The sequence below is a fragment of the Antennarius striatus genome, chromosome 14, assembly GCF_040054535.1.
Source record: "Antennarius striatus isolate MH-2024 chromosome 14, ASM4005453v1, whole genome shotgun sequence".
NCBI lineage: Eukaryota > Metazoa > Chordata > Actinopteri > Lophiiformes > Antennariidae > Antennarius > Antennarius striatus.
In genome coordinates, this window is record NC_090789.1 from 16,563,528 (window position 1) to 16,581,515 (window position 17,988).

Consider the following 17,988-nt stretch of genomic DNA (forward strand, 5'->3'; position numbering starts at 1 on the left):
CAAAGACCCCCATACAGTGGACTGACTGTCACCAGACCATCCTAGAACAACTCATTGACATCCTGTCACACCCCCCTGTGCTTGCATACCCTGACTTTGAACTACCTTTTGTCCTTCACACCAATGCCTGTCAGCTGGGACTCGGTGCAGTATTGTACTAGCGACAGGATGGAAAGCTGAAAGTCATCGCATACGGCTCAAGAACTTTGACCCCTGCTGAGAAGAACTACAACCTTCACTCTGGAAAGCTGGAGTTCTTGGCCTTAAAGTGGGCTGTATGTGAAAAATTCAGGGATTACTTGTTTTATGCTCCGTCCTTTACGGTGTGTACAGACAATAATCCACTGACATATGTGATGAGTACTGCAAAGCTGAATGCCACAGGCTTCAGATGGGTCGGAGAGCTTGCTGACTTCAGATTCAACCTCAGGTACAGGCCAGGAAAAGTCAACGTGGATGCTGACACACTCTCTCGTCTCCCACTAGACATCGACAGTTATGTTGAAGAGTGTACTGAAGAGCTCAACAGAGATGCCATCCGTGTTACATGGGAGGGAAGTGAGGCTGCGAAAAAGCATGACATCACCTATGTTGCTTCTCTTAACCTGGCACAAAGTACAGAGTCACTAGTCAAGTCCCCATTACCGACCATCAGCCAGAGTGGACTGAGCAGAGCTCAGAGACAGGATGCAGCCATCAGTGAGATAATCAAGCTCAAACAGACAAAAACAACACTGACGAATGAGGACAGAAAGAAAGCAGCTGGCCCTGTGAAAAGACTCATGCACGAGTGGGGTAAGCTGTATATGGAGTGTGATCTACTCTACAGGAGAGCTGGAGAACGGCAACAGCTCGTCCTACCTGCTGAATATCGGTCCCTCGTCCTAAAACATCTCCATGATGACATGGCTCACCTAGGATCAGAGAGAGTCATTGGGCTGGCACGAGATCTTTTCAATTGGCCATTCATGAAAAGGGACATTGAGGCCTACGTCACAAAACAGTGCCCCTGTATCAAGCAAAAGAAACCTGTGATCCATGACAGAGCACCGATGGGCAGCATCACAACCACTGCACCTCTTGAGCTTGTGTCTATTGATTACATGCACTTGGAGAAGAGCAAGGGTGGGTACAAATACATCTTAGTAGTCGTAGATCACTTCACCAGATTTGCCCAAGTGTATCCCACAAGAAACAAATCAGGCAGAACAGCTGCAGAGAGAATATTCGGTGACTTCTTCACTCGGTTCGGATTTTGTTCCCGTCTACACCATGACCAGGGGAAAGAATTCGAGAACACGCTGTTCAAGACCCTGCAGCAGCTGTCTGGGGTGACTCACTCCAGAACGAGCCCATACCATCCCCAAGGAAACCCGGCAGAGAGAGTCAATCGGACGTTGCTTCAGATGCTGAGAACACTGCAAGAAGAGGAAAAAAACAACTGGAAGGAATATTTACCACAAGTGGTGCACGCATAACTGACCTCCATGGCTGTGGACCCCTACCTCGTGAGCTGGATTACGGACTACCTAACGGAAAGACCCCAGTACGTCCGTATGGGGGACTGTTTGTCTTCTATGGTGACCAGCAGCACGGGGGCGCCACAGGGGACCGTTCTATCCCCCATTCTCTTCACCCTCTACACATCAGACTTCAAGCACAACTCGGATACATGCCACATACAGAAGTACTCCGATGACACCGCGATAGTGGCATGTATCCGGGAGGGTGATGAGGGGGGGTACAGGGCATTGGTGGCTGACTTCGTGGAGTGGTGCCAACAGAACCAGCTCCAGCTCAACATCTCCAAGACAAAGGAGATGGTTCTGGATTTCCGGCGGCACCTCCCTCTCCACAGCCAGTGATCATCAAAGGCAGTGAGGTGGAGGTGGTAGAAAACTATAAGTACCTGGGACTGCAGCTAGACAGCAGACTGGACTGGTCACTCAAGTCGAACTGTGTGTACAAGAAGGGGCAGAGCAGGATGTACTTCCTAAGGAGGCTGGCCTCCTTCAACATCTGTCCTAAGCTCCTTTTCATGTTCTATCAGTCCGTAGTCTCCGGTGTGCTGTCATACGCCATTGTGTGTTGGGGTGGGGGGGCCAGGAAAAGAGATATGGACCGTCTGAACAGACTCATCCGCAGAGCGGGCTCAGTGGTCGGGCTGAGCCTGGACTCTGTGGATATGCTTCTGGAGAGCAGGACCATGTCTAAAACTAAGGCCATCATGAACAACACCAGGCACCCCCTACACACCACCTTCTCCCAGCAGAGAAGCACCTTCAGCGGCAGACTGCTGTCACACAGCGCCTCCACAGAGAGGCTGAGGTCCTCCTTCGTGCCCCGTGCCATCAGGGGGTACAATGACTCTCTCAGGAGGAGCGGGGGGGAGGTGGCGAGGTCAGCACGGGGTTGAAAATGGATTTAATTTAATTTAAATTTAATTTTATACTGTTGTATATATATATATATATATATATATATATATATATATATATATATATATATATATATATATATATATATAATTTATTTATTTTTTATACTGTTTTATATTTTAATTCAATTTTATACTGTTTAGATTTTATTTTATACTGTTTATATTTTAATACTGTAATATTTTTATATTTTATACTGTTTATATTTTAGTTATAGTTTAGTATATAAGTCCTGTTAGTGCTGCATGTGTCTGTCTGTTAGTGTAATGTATGTCTTGTGGTATGTCCTGTGATGTCAGTGTTTCCTTTTCTCCTGGTGTTTATCCAGTATTATTTGTTATGTAATGCCTGAGCAGTGGATATATGCAATTTCCTCCGGGATTAATAAAGTATCTATCTATCTATCTATCTATCTATCTATCTATCTATCTATCTATCTATCTATCTATCTATCTATCTATCTATCTATCTATCTATCTATCTATCTATCTATCTATCTATCTATCTATATAATTGCACTAGACACGAGGCTACAGGCTTCTCACCCCATTATCTCATGTTTGGGCGCCACCCCCGCCTCCCCGTCGATTTGCTATTCGGTCTGTCCACTGAAGAAGAAGGTGAAACACCACAAAGGTACGCTGACAAATGGGCTACTAGAATGAAAGAGGCCTACCGAATTGCATCTGAGAAGAGCCAACAGTCCAGTGCACGAGGAAAGAAACGTTATGACCATCATGTGAAAGGAGTTGTTTTACAGCCCGGTGACTGAGTCTTAGTCCGCAACATGAGTGAGAGAGGAGGCCCAGGCAAGCTCAGGTCCTACTGGGAACAAACAGTCAACATTGTAAGAGAACGGATAAATGACAGCCCTGTTTATAAAGTGTCACCAGAGACAGGTGGAAAAGTCCGTACTCTGCACAGGAATCTCCTCCACCTGGTAAATGATCTACCTGTGAGTATTGCTGAACCGTCAAAAACCCCAGCACAGACTAAAGAGAGACAAAGAAACAAGAGTCAAGTTGAAAGGAATGAACAGAGAGAGAAATTCGAAAGCAGTGCCTCATCTGACTCCGATGATGATGTCCCCAGAACACAGTACTGGCTTAGAGTAAGGCCAGTTGAGTCACAAAGACCAGATGTTACAACCACACATGTACCTCAAAGGAACCCTGTGAATTCTCCATCCTTACAGGAACAAGCAAGGTTGACCACACCAGCAGGAGAGCATAGACAGCATCCCAATTTCACAGAAGAAGAACCTGAATTGATGGAAGAAGAAAATGAAGTTGAACATGAACAAAGTGAATATGAAGAACAGAATGTGGAACATGAACATGACCGAGCCAGGTATGACAATAATGACAGTCCTGTATCCCCTCAATGTGATCCAGTCAGGAGACCAGTCCGAGATAGGAGGCCACCCAGGACACTGACATATGAGTCTCTTGGTCAGCCATCCTACCAGCCAATGGGGTCAGTCAACAGTATTGGACTTTATGGACCACGATTGCCAGCGTGGGGAATACAGTCAGGCCCAACACCACACTACTCACACTATCCCACGCACTATCCAACACTGCCAGACACTGTCATGATGCCATACACTATCCCGAACTTTGCATACTGACTCACGCACAAAGACATGTACATATAAGGTTTTGATTTGAGAAACGAAAAGTGTTTTGAAAACAATGTTCTGTTTTGAATGCCGGGAGTCATTTCCTTCATCATGGAAGGGGAATCCCCTTCCATGATGACGCTAGGTAACGCGCCTCCAGGGGTTTTCTCCCTTCTCTCTCTCTTCTGTGGAGGTGAATCTGGCTGGGCAGTAGCCTTCCTCTTTTCTTTAAGAAGGAACTTGTCCATTGTCAGTTGCTTCTGCTTCAAGATAGTGGAAATGGCTCATACACCACTTTCATATTTTGCTATAATTTCCGTACGTCTTTGCGTACGTAATTTGCGTACGTAATTTGCGTACGTGTTACTCCGCTGGCGGTCTGAGTCGAACTGACGCTTACCCGCTGGCCGAGGAGCGCAGCCGAGGAGCGCGTTCGGGTCGACTCGGCTAGTCGAGTACCGAAAATCTGTTCGGGGTCCGATACATTTTCTACTCAAATTTTTTGGTCGAGCACCGATTTGGTCGAGTATAGAGGCGGTTGAGTACAGAGGTATCACTGTATTAATATGAATATTAATCCATATACGAAGCGCACCGGATTATAAAGCGCACTACGGGTTTATGAGAAAATTTTAGGCTTTTAGGTGTGCCTTATAGTCCGGAAAATACTGTACACCAAATAGATAGATAGATAGATAGATAGATAGATAGATAGATACTTTATTAATCCCGGAGGAAATTGCATATATCCACTGCTCAGGCATTAAATAACAAAAAATACTGGATAAACACCAGGAGAAAAGGAAACATTGACATCACAGGACATACCACAAGACATACATTACACTAACAGACAGACACATGCAGCACTAACAGGACTTATATACTAAACTATAACTAAAATATAAACAGTATAAAATTTAAAAATATTACAGTATTAAAATATAAACAGTATAAAATAAAATCTAAACAGTATAAAATTGAATTAAAATATAAAACAGTATAAAAAATAAATAAATTATATATATATATACAACAGTATAAAATTAAATTTAAATTAAATTAAATTAAATTAAATCCATATTCAACCCCGTGCTGACCTCGCCACCTCCCCCCCGCTCCTCCTGAGAGAGTCATTGTACCCCCTGATGGCACGGGGCACGAAGGAGGACCTCAGCCTCTCTGTGGAGGCGCTGTGTGACAGCAGTCTGCCGCTGAAGGTGCTTCTCTGCTGGGAGAAGGTGGTGTGTAGGGGGTGCCTGGTGTTGTTCATGATGGCCTTAATTTTAGACATGGTCCTGCTCTCCAGAAGCGTCTCCACAGAGTCCAGGCTCAGCCCGACCACTGAGCCTGCTCTGCGGATGAGTCTGTTCAGACGGTCCATATCTCTTTTCCTGGCCCCCCCACCCCAACACACAATGGCGTATGACAGCACACTGGAGACTACGGACTGATAGAACATGAAAAGGAGCTTAGGACAGATGTTGAAGGAGGCCAGCCTCCTTAGGAAGTACATCCTGCTCTGCCCCTTCTTGTACACACAGTTGGAGTTGAGTGACCAGTCCAGTCTGCTGTCTAGCTGCAGTCCCAGGTACTTATAGTTTTCTACCACCTCCACCTCACTGCCTTTGATGATCACCGGCTGTGGAGAGGGAGGTGCCCGCCGAAAATCCAGAACCATCTCCTTTGTCTTGGAGACGTTGAGCTGGAGCTGGTTCTGTTGGCACCACTCCACGAAGTCAGCCACTAATGCCCTGTACCCCCCCTCATCACCCTCCCGGATACATGCCACTATCGCGGTGTCATCGGAGTACTTCTGTATGTGGCATGTATCCGAGTTGTGCTTGAAGTCTGATGTGTAGAGGGTGAAGAGAATGGGGGATAGAACGGTCCCCTGTGGCGCCCCCGTGCTGCTGGTCACCATAGAAGACAAACAGTCCCCCATACGGACGTACTGGGGTCTGTCCGTTAGGTAGTCCGTAATCCAGCTCACGAGGTAGGGGTCCACAGCCATGGAGGTCAGTTTATCCTGCAGGAGCTGGGGCTGGATGGTGTTGAAGGCACTCGAAAAGTCGAAGAAGAGCACTCTGACGGCACAGCCCCCGGCGTCCAGGTAGGAGAGTGTGCGGTGGAGGAGGTACATGACAGCATCGTCAACCCCAACCTTGGCCTGATAGGCAAACTGGAGAGGGTCCATAGCACCCTGCACCTGTGGACGCATGAGCTCCAGGACCAGTCGCTCTAGGGTCTTCATTACGTGGGAGGTAAGAGCGACCGGTCGGTGGTCGTTGAGCTCAGTAGGGCGTCCTTTCTTGGGTACAGGGACAATGCAGGAGGTCTTCCACAGTGACGGGACCCTCCCCAGCCGCAGACTGAGGTTGAACAATTGTTGCAGGGGGTCCCCTAGTTCCGAAGCACAGGCTCGGAGGAGTCTTGGGGAGACCTTATCTGGTCCAGCCGCCTTGTAGGGATGGAGCCTCCTCAGCGTTGTCGTCACCAGGTCTGCAGTGATGATGGTCTCGGTCGTGGTGGGAGCAGGAGGTTGTGGCGAGGTTGGAAGTCCAGTGGTTGAGGTGGGGCCGTTGAGCTTCGCAGTTCTTGGAGTGGGCTCGGGAGAAGTGGCAGGGGTGGAAGGAGAGGAAGCACAGGAGGAGGGAGCATCAGTGGAGCGGTCTGTAGGGCCAGGAGAGGCCTGTAGGCCAGGAGAGGTCTGTAGGCCAGGAGAGGCCTGGGACGAGGAGCCGGGAGTGGTGGGGGAGCTGAACCGATTGAAAAAGCTGTTAAGTTCATTCGCTCGTTCAATATTCCCCTCCACAGTGCTGCGCCCTTTCCCGTGTCCGGTGATGGTTCTCATCCCATTCCAGACCTCCCGCACTTGGTTGCGCCCCAGCTGCTTCTCCAGCTTCCTCCTGTACGCCTCCTTGGCCTCCCTCAGGCAGAGTCTCACTTCCTTCTGGGCCTTCCTCATCTCCTCCTCGTTCTTGCTCCTGAACGCCCGCTTCTTCCTGTTCAGGACAGCCTTGACTTCCTTGGTTACCCATGGTTTGTTGTTGGGGTAACACCTGATTGTCCTGACAGGGGCCACGGTGTCCACACAGAAGTTCATGTAGTCTGTAAAACACTGAGCTGCCCCCTCAATGTCTTCCCCATGTGAGCCCACAATAACATCCCAGTCGGTGGTCTGGAAGCAGTTCCTCAGCATCTCCTCTGCTTCCGGGGACCACCTCCTGACCTGTCGTGTTGTTGCTGGCAGCCGTTTCACCAGCGGGATGTAGGTGGGCTGTAGGTACACTAGGTTATGGTCTGATTTACCTAGTGGAGGGAGGGGGGTGGCGGTGTATGCCTCCTTAGCATTAGTGTAGAACAGATCGATGGTTCTGTTCTTCCGTGTGGGACAGTCTACACACTGGACCATTGTGGGGAGAGATGAGTCCAAGGTGACGTGGTTAAAGTCACCGGTGATGATGACGAGCGCCTCCGGGTGCCGGGTCCGAAGAGCAGAGGTGGTCCCACAGATGGTCTCTCGTGCCGTCTCAGGGTCCGCACGTGGAGGGATGTAGACGGTGAGGACAATGACGTGTGAGAATTCACGCGCCAGGTAGTAGGGTCTGATGCTAACAGCTGTTAGCTCCAGGTCGCGGTTACACAGTGTTGATTTCACCGTCACATGTCCCGGATGGCACCATCTATCGTTGGTGTAGATGATTAATCCACCTCCTTTCTTCTTACCGGCGGTGTTCGTGTCCCGGTCCGCTCGGACGGAGGAGAAGCCGGTTAGTCGGACGTTAGCGTCCGGCACGTCGCCAGTCAGCCACGTCTCTGAGAACACCAACAAGCTGGTCTCCCGGTAGCGATGATCAGTCCTGCACAGCGCCGTCAGTTCGTCCACCTTGTTGGGTAGAGAGTAGAGAGTTATGACAACTGAAATCCCCACACACAAAAAAGGTTCAGTTTCAGCAGTATTACGGAGAAGGAGGCTTTGCCACCACCATCCAGAGGATGTAGTTTGCCTAAGCCATTGGGGCGTTTTGTAGGATGATGGGACAATGCTTCAGACAACAAAGCCCAAACAGTCACCGCGGAAATATCAACCCATTAGAACCTAATCCTAATCCTTGAGAACAAAAAGCACGTAGAAACAAAAAGAGGGGTTCTTCATGTCCAAATACAAAAATTCTTTCTGACAACACCTCTTCTTTCTCTTTGCAGGTTCATTTTATAATGCATATTTCCTTCTGCCAGAGTTCCTCCCATTATTCACAGACTGCTCACATTTCGGGAACATTGAAATCAGCATCTGCAAAGAAGGGATGGACTTCAGTTTAGGTTTGGGGTTAAGAGCCACCATCTTAATTGGCTCATGAACGGAGCATACATGCTATTTTAATACCAGGCCCAGAACCTACCTGACTTCACACATACTGGCTCAAATCTCTACACAACAGATAATGTAATCCACTGTTACTTAAACCTCTCACATGTCGTTTATTAAATTTTACAGTTGAAGCATGAAAGTTTTTGTTTCCAAAATTGCACAATGTAGCAGAAACAGGAAGCCGTTGGCTAGCATGTCTGGCTAGAATGTCTTCCAAGCTCACACTCTAAAAAATTATTCAAGGACCTAGTAAATGTGACAGTAATATATACTGTAGTTATGCATGCTCAATAAAAATTCTGAATATCATCATGATGAGTATTTGATTTGACTACATCAAAATTAATTAGTAAAACTCCAACAGAAATATTTGTGTGAAATAGACACATGCAAATTAAGTTTACATACTTAAAATAAAGTATTATTTGACTCACAGATTACATGGTTTAAATATTTGTAATAATAAGTGTATGTTTCACCAACCTTTTGGAGAATATATTAACAAATATCAGTTAGTTTTAATAAGTGCAATTATTAAACAAGTCAACTCAATTTTATTGGAGGCGTAACTAACAACTTAAAAACAGCAAGTAAACAGAAGGGAACCGATTCCGGCTTTTTAGGATTTTGGGGCGCTGGTCACTCACGCTGGCAGTGGCTCATCAATAGAGCAGATGTCTTGAAGACAGATCGGCCAGCCATCGGTGGTTTGAATCCCGCTCCCGCCAGGACATCCATTGGAGTGTGAGCTGACGGTGGGAGGTGTCAGCTCACCTCCCAGCCACTGCCGAGGTGCCCTTGAGCAAGGCGCCGTCCTCCCTAGCTTTGGGGTGCGACCCCCGCAAATTCAGTTACATTTACTCAATTTGTGTAGGTAATTGAGCCAAATCAATTTGTTCAGGCGTACTCGAAAATATTACTTAGATTTTACTCATGACTCAGGTTTTGTTTTAACAAATTTGAGAGCTTTCATATCTACTCAATATTTGTAAGTGTAAAAATGTTTCACTGATTGAATTAAGTAACATGCAATATAATTTTTTTGAGTGCAGTGACCTCTGGTGTCATATCCTTTAGCAAACACTGATGCAGCTCAACAAATCATCTCAAACATGAATTGTAAATTACTGTATATCAAATCAGACTTGCTTAACATCATTGTTGTTCTGTTTATCTCTGCAAAGATGCCATTATTGGATAATTTGTCAGTGTTTGAGAGTGCTGCCCATTCAGCAACACTGTGAGGTTTGATGCCCTCAAAGAGATAACGCCAAGCAGAAGTTCCAGAATAATTAAATGTTGCTTTGATAGGAGGCTGTTGGCTAGGATGTCTGCTAAATAAAGAAAATTCTGTTTCATTGTGTTTTTCTGTGCTTCATCTGATGCCCTCATTTGATTTTACCATTACAGGCGTCTTCATAATCAGACACAGTAGTATGTTACACGTCACCATTGGGTGTGACAGTTTTACTCGGCCCAAGAATCTGCTTTTTGATTGAATCTATAGATGATTTTGAAAAAAATTAAAATCTGAAAACGTGCTTCGTTATCAGCTGTGGACATGAGCAACTAAAAACAAATTAACACAGATCAAACTTAGATCTATTACTGTGTGTAGAACTCAGGACTTCATTTGTATCAAGGTTACAGTTTTAGAATGTAAATTTGTTTCTGCATCTCAAATCCCACAAGAATTTGAGATGCATGCAACAACGGAGTGGCAATTGCTTTCTGAAAATCCCTATAAATTAAATGAGTTTAAATTTTTCACATCTAAGCTTTTTTGTAGATTATTTAGATGTTACAGCTGGTTACACAGAAGCCTAAATTTTGCAAATCGACCGAAGAAAATGTTCTTGTTCTACTTAATTATTTATACATGTTGATAGAAGCCTTATGATGGATCCAAAGTAAGAAGGTTGTAGTAAAAAACACAACAATAGCACTTTAACTAGAAAGCAGACAGAGCCCTCGAACCTCTGCCACTGCATGCATCCCAAACACCAAGCAGAAAGTAGTTTACAGACTGTGTCAAAATGAAATTCTGCGGCAGCCGTTTATCAGTGGCCCTGTGAAAGAAGAAACGTACACTCATTTGTGTGCACATAGCATTAATTTCCTTGTGTAGCATCATGAATCTCTGTATTACAGACAAGGATGCATACAAATAGAATTACTTCAAATATGAAATCCACTTGAATAACTCATTGTTTGCAATGGCAGGTCAATGTGTCGTCTGCCTACAATTTAATCTCCAAAATTTGTATTATAATCTAAATTATGATTCTGATCAGAATCCACTTGTGTGGAACATGATGAATCCTTCAATTTTCTGTACTTTTTATTTTCTTTGGCCAATTATAATTCATGATGGGTCATCACTTTACTATTTAATAAATTAAATTAAAGAGTGATGTAAAATCAGCATCTGCTGATAAATTCACCCAAATTTTAGTTTAAAGTATAAGAAATAATTGTATGTATTTTTTTCAGGATATCTTGCAGAAAACAAATGATCACTTGATAGATAGATAGATAGATAGATAGATAGATAGATAGATAGATAGATAGATAGATAGATAGATAGATAGATAGATAGATAGATAGATAGATAGATAGATAGATAGATAGATAGATAGATAGATAGATAGATAGATAGATAGATAGATAGATAGATAGATAGATAGATACTTTATTAATCCCGGAGGATATTGCATCACACATGTGATCACTTTCTCCTCCATTCTTAATGATGGAGGTAATGAATACAAAGTGATCCAAAACAAAAACTCAAAAGGAAGGACAGTGAACCTAGAAGTTCTCGTTATAAAGGGCTGCCTGGTGTCTTGAGAAAAAGTTCCGCGATAACAGCAGCTGGCTGGCCGTATACCAAACCAGACTGGTGACCAAGTGGTAACGCTGACCTCTGTTCTGCAGCCAGCACAAAACTGTCTGTCTACTCCGCTAAAAGTCATCTACAGGTAAAACTGAGCTGAAATACCAGAAGTCTCTGTAGGAATAACACACGTCCTTAGTTCAGCCAGTACATTTGGAATATGCTGCCATCTAGTGGCTGTTACTGGATGCTGCCTTCCAGCGGCTTTTAATGAATGCTGCCATATAGCGGCTATCCAAGGCCTTTTAAAGGGCTCCTGTTACGAAAAACAAATTTTTTCAGGTCTGTACATATACATAGTAGTCCTCCCTGACTCTACCAAATCCTACAATCTAGAAAACAAACGCTTCCTGCATCAATAAATACAGTAATCCCTCCTTATTCATGGCTAATGCGTTCCATGACACCCGTAAAAAACCCTCCCTATACTAATATTAAACCACCTTATATCTGTTTTACCTTTTCTCACAGTCTTATAGACCGTTTAAAGCACTTTTGTGTGTCACGGAAATGCTCTGCGTTCCATGAGTCTCGGAATGCAAAGCACTTCCGGTGGCTGTCAGCCAATAGCATGCGAATCGGTATCTCGTGACCACTTACTAAAAATCCATGATGTAGTGAAGCGGTGCATCTTGAAGCGCAAATAAGTAAGGGATTACTGTATCTGAAATAATATAAAATCCATCATGAAAAAGTTCAAATTCATAACAGTGTCGTATATGATGTCACACCCAGAGTGACTCAGAGTGATTGATACATCCTGAGACATTTAATTGATTGACATGTCAACCCAGATAAGGGCGTGGTCATCCCCGAAGTGGAATTTGTGTTCAGGCTATGGTAGCAGTGTGTAGTAATAAGAGATGGACAGAGTACTTGACCCCAGTACTTGAGTAAGAGTAAAAATACTTCTGGTCAAAATTTACTCTGCTACAAGTAAAGGTAGCCCACTCAATACATTACTTGAGTAAGAGTAAAAAAGTACTTGCTTTTAAATGTACTTAAGTATTCAAGAGTAAATGCTTTTAAATGTACTTAAAGTAAGAGTAACAGTAAATTCCTATTTTTTTTAATCTTTGATGAGAATGGACCTGACTGAATTACTGTCATTTTATAATTTTATATATAGTAACTTGTATCTCTTGTTTCAGAGAAAACTCTTTGAAACCACCTGCACTGATGTGCTTGTCTGTAGAACCTTTATGTTATACTGTACCAAGCCTTCCCCAACATCTATAAAAATGGAAATAAAATTAATGGAATCATCAAAGAGGACAATTATGTCATTTTCACATTTTATTAAACAATTCCCCCCTTCCATACACACACAAGACAAAATGGAGCCGTACAGGCCCAACCAACTCGTTTAACTGGGGACCAACTGGAACCCCTAAAGGACACACTGGTGGACTGCCGGTTGAGAACCACTGCTTTACAACAAACTAAATCTCTACTTACAACAACTCAATGTTTACAGGAAGGACATATCCCAGTACCACAATATTTGTCTCCCCCAGACTGTCTGTCTCCCCCCACCTGTCTGTCTGTCTGTCTGTCTCCTCCCCCAGTCTGTCTGTCTGTCTGTCTCCTCCCCCAGTCTGTGTGTCTGTGGCCCTGTGTCTGCCAGTCTCTGTCAGTCTGTAGTACTGTAAAATTAAGTGACAAGAGGTCTCTAGGTGTGACTTTTGTCAGTTTTTCTTCAACAAACACAATAAGCATTTGAAAATGTACTTTTTCTTGTCTGAGTCCGCGTTGTCCTTTTTCACTTCTACAAACTCGAACATATCTTTAAGATAAGGCCATGGGTTTTCTTCGTCCACCTCATAAAACTCCGGCTCATTATGTTCGTCAGATTCAACGAAGGCTTTGTCGGCAGTCACCATTGCCACCGCGGTCTTGTTTTGAGCTGATTGGGTAGGGGATGACGTATTTCTGCTTTTACGTAAATCCCAGTTGAGAACGTGTACTGTGATAGTTTTCCTTCTTTGACGAACACTGCGTGTGGCAAATTGCATTTTAGGGGGGGGGGGGACAAAAAAACAACAACAGGCAAACCTAAAAGTAACGAGTATTCATGAGACTTCTCAGAAATTAACTCGAGTAAGAGTAAAAATCTTTGCCTTGGAAATGTATTCGAGTAAGAGTAATAAGTATGAAAGAATTCTAGTAAATTAAAAATCCTCAGAATCTGTACTTAAGTACAGTACCTAAGTAAATTTACTCCGTTACTGTCCACCCCTGGTGGTAATGACCTGGGTAAGAGGTATACTCTGAAAGTTCCTCACAAACTGTTGAAGTCAACTACAATTTGGCTAACTAGTTAGCTCTGCTTAAGTCTGGTGTTTATGTAGCCAGCCTGTGTGTGTGTGTGTGTGTGTGTGTGTGTGTGTGTGTGTGTGTGTGTGTGTGTGTGTGTGTGTGTGTTGTGTGTGTGTGCGTGCGTGCGTGCGTGCGTGCGTGCGTGCGTGCGTGCGTGCGTGCGTGCGTGTGTGTGTGTGTATGTGTGTGTGTGCGTACGGCGTCATAGCGAACACACACGGCAGATTTTTATCTTATGGGTTAGGGTTAGGTTTAGGGTTACAGTTGCTTATTAGTATGAGTAAAGTGCTATATTGATACATTATTGATCATGGGGGGGGATTGGTTTTCATAATAGTTGTACTGCTTCAGAAAAAAAAAATCACAGCAAATGTCAAAATAAGGAAAATTTAAGAATGAAGACCTAAAAAGAAACCGTAATAAATAGAAAAAAGATAAGAGAATGCATACACAGGTATCTACAGTTTTTCGTGTCCTAGTTTCCATTTGTTCTCTTCCTCCTCCTCACTGAGACATATGGTTTGTGAACGGAACTAATGTAGGGATGGTGCTCAACAGCAAACAATTTAATATACTTCACGAGCACAAGAAAAAACCTCAATGTTTCGTCTTACCTTTCGTCTTCACTGAAGTACATTACACTGTGTTAGCTTAGCCCCCTGGTCTGGTTAGCTGGCCATCTCCCATTGTGACGACTGTTTTCGTCTCCACTGATTTCTATCCCATTGGCTAACAGTCTGGAGAAAGACATTTCAAATACAGTGGAGTTGGCAGTTGGCAGCTGAATGACATTAAAAAAATAAAATAATAATAAAATAATAATAATAACAATAATAATAATAATAATAATAATAATAATAATAATAATAATAATAATAATAATAATAATAATAATAACAATAATAATAATAATAATGATTTGGGATCTTTAAAGCCCAGTGGATTGATTTAAACAGCCTTGCATAACCATGACCTGGATAAATGAGAACCTGCACGAACACCTTTAGCGGCTGTTACTCGATGCTGCCCTCTAGTGACAGCAAAAGGTATGGTTGGAATAAAGAGCAGGAAACTAAAAATTTCCATCCATTTTCTTCCGCTGTATCCGCCGCAGTGGGTCACGGGGACCTGGAGCCTGTCTCAGATTCGGGGGAAACTCCAGGCATGATGCCACTGCATCGCGGAGCCACACAGAGACACAGGAAACACACACTCACTCCTACGTTCAATTTGGGACTGGGCAATTAACCTGAAGCGTATGTTTTTGGAGGTGGGAGGAAGCCTGAGAACCGGGGAGAACCAACGCAGACACGAGGAGAACATGCAAACTCCCCACAGAGCGGGACGCGAACCTGGAACCGTCTTGCTGTGCAGTGACAGCACCACCCACTGCGCCACTTGCCACACACCAAAAAATTTTGGTTTCTTTAAAATTAAAACACAGCTTTGAAACTAAATATTTAATTTAATTTACTGTTATAATCCCCGAAGGGAAATTAAGAATGCACACTCTAGTTTTTGTTAGTCAATCAAATCAAATGCATGCATATTAGTGTGTATAGGCCCCAGTAATACACACACCACACACAAGGGGTCCTGTAGGCATGCAAGGGAGGTAGAGTGGCAGGCAGCTCCTTCTTGGTGCACCTCAAATGAGCAATTTGTAAAGGGGACGGCACCTTGCTCAAGGGTGCCTCGGCAGTGCTCCGGAGGTGAGCTGACACCTCCCACTGTCAGTTCACCTCCGGGTATTTTTTTTTGGTGGGAGTGAACCGCTGATATTGAATCATGGAACGACCCGCTCTACCGCCCGCTTTACCACTGAGCCACTGCCACCCCTTATATATAAAGACAGGTTTAACATCAACACATTGTTACATTATTCCAAATAGCAAAAAGGTTGACTCCAAAAAAAAATACCATTTTGTGTATGTAGAGACCTGAAAAACAAATTTTTTCAGTGTTTGTAGGAAAAGAGAGAAGAAGAACGCCAAGAGTATAGGACTGAGAATAGGGACACTGAATGTTGGAACTATGACAGGAAAGGTAGAGAGTTGGTTGACATGATGCAGAGGAGGAAGGTAGACATACAGGGCCTGTTTCACGGAGGCAGGGTTAACATACCCTGAGGTAAACCTGTGGTTCTGGGCTGATTTACCCTGAACTTGGAAAACCAGGGATTTCGGTTTTACAAACGCTTTTCAGGGTTAGTTTTGTTAACCCAGAGTAAGTTGACCCTTGGTTTAACAGGCGCGACAACTTCAAAAAAGACATAATCAATGATTCATCATGACAATGGACGAGACACGCACCGCAGTGGTCTACTGCAGTCGGAGTACAGATTTTAATTTATGCATATGAAGACTTTGGGGACATTTCCAGAAGAAAGACAAACAGAAATGCTGCTGCAAAGAAGAGAGAGATGGCGTGGGAGTGAATTGCTACTCAAGTCAATGCATAAGTTTAAACGTAGTTTGTTGCAATCACGGTAAAACTACTTAGGTAAACAGCTTGAATAATAGTCAATTAATTTATTTCATTTAGGCGCAGTCCAGCGGGGGAGAATGTCAGCAGCTGAGAAGGAAGAATTAAAACATTGTTCACACAGGTCACACTTCTGCATCGTCTGAGGGATCCTCCTCATCCTCATAATGTTTGATATTGTACAGTAAATATTAAGAGGACCTTTGACTGTTCAGTCAGCATAATGTTCTTTTCACGCACATAAATGTGCTCTCATCTATATCAATTTCTATTAAATAAGGAAATCTATTTAAACGTTTTAATGCTATGTTAATAAAACAGTAAATCAGCTTATGCATGTTACAAAAACAGTTGAGAAGGATACTCCTACCATTGCGTATACCTGTATTATACAAGAACTGAAATCAAGAGCGGAAATGTACAGTAGCTCGTTTGAAGGGTTTCCTTGATACAGCAATATCCAAAACTGCTTTAGTTCTTACATCAATAGCGGTGTCATTGTACTGCTTAAAACCGCTTTAAGGTATTCCAAGTTTTATTTTCTGTCTGTTTTAGTCACATGATACACACAAGAGTTTATAATTGATAAAAAAAATAAATTAACAAGAAATTTAACAAAACAAAAGTGGTCTAATATTTTATGTTACTGATTGTTTTCTTCTCATTGCTTCATATTCTGGAGTGTGACATTTATCCTCCACTGAAGTATTAACACATTTCATCCTTTTTTAACAGAGTATGGATGGACAGTAGTAGAAGGATCCCGACTGCACCGATTATCACAGTGAAATAGACGCTCAGTGACCACCATTCTGTGGAATTCATATGCAACTGTGTTTTAATGTCCTCTTCATGTATTCCCATCTATCTGCTAAAAAAGTTTACAGAATTCCCTTTCTACAAAAATGCAGAAAAAAGAAATGGTTTACTAGAACCAGATTAGGAGGGCAGATCTGGACATAGAAATACTGGAGCACAAGTTAGATGATCCAGGTGAATCATGTTAACTATTAGAATGTTAACAATTGTAACAACACAAAAACTATCTTTGTATTTGTATTTGTAAGAAATAAAGATGACCAAAGGAAATGTGTATTGTACATTTTTATTGCCTGCTGTGATGGTGGCAATGGTGACTTAGGCTCTTAAATGATTCTGGCAGATGGTGTTTATCACTACTCTGCTCTCCTGGATAGCAGGAATCATCCTGAGGTGATGTAGGCGCTGTCCTGTAATGTATAGCAGATTCATTAGAGTGGATTAAGCAATGAAGACAAGTGAATTATTGGGCAAATCTTTAGGTTACTGACCAAGTAATAGATCAGTATTAAGTAATAGGGGCAGCAGTGGCTCAGTGGTAGAGGGCATGGTAGAGCGGGTCATCCAATGTTTCGGCGGTTCGGCGGTTCGATTCCCGCTCCTGCCCAAAAGGAGCACCCGGAGGTGAGCTGACAGTGGGAGGTGTCAGCTCATCTCCAGAGCACTGCCGAGGCGCCCTTGAGCGAGGCGCCCTTGAGCGAGGCGCCCTTGAGCAAGACGCCATCCCCCTTACAAGTTGCTCATTTGGGGTGCACCAATAAAGGAGCTGCCCGCCACTCTACCTCCTCTGCATGCGTACAGGCCCCATTTGTGTGTGTTTGTGTTCAGGGCTTGTACACACATATATATGCATGGTTTGATTTGAACTAGCTAGAGTTCGCTACTAATTTCCCTACGGGGATTATAATCAGTATATTAACATTTTAAAAATTTAAAAAAATTTAAAATACCAGTCTGCTGCTCAGGTACGACCATACACAAGAGAGTCAGGAACAGACCTAGACCTCCACATCAGAAATGTAGTCTGCAGCATCAC

At 43.6% G+C, this 17,988-nt stretch overlaps 1 long non-coding RNA gene across 2 annotated transcripts in view; it reads right to left on the bottom strand.

The window, feature by feature from the left end:
- The window catches only part of LOC137607819 (uncharacterized), a 47,234-nt gene that overhangs the window by 11,364 nt on the left and 17,882 nt on the right, over nucleotides 1–17,988 (bottom strand). For both annotated transcript variants that reach the window (XR_011038041.1, XR_011038040.1), the window contains exon 3: nucleotides 14,264–14,386. This is a non-coding gene — a long non-coding RNA (uncharacterized lncRNA). The remainder of the gene's footprint in view (nucleotides 1–14,263; nucleotides 14,387–17,988) is intronic.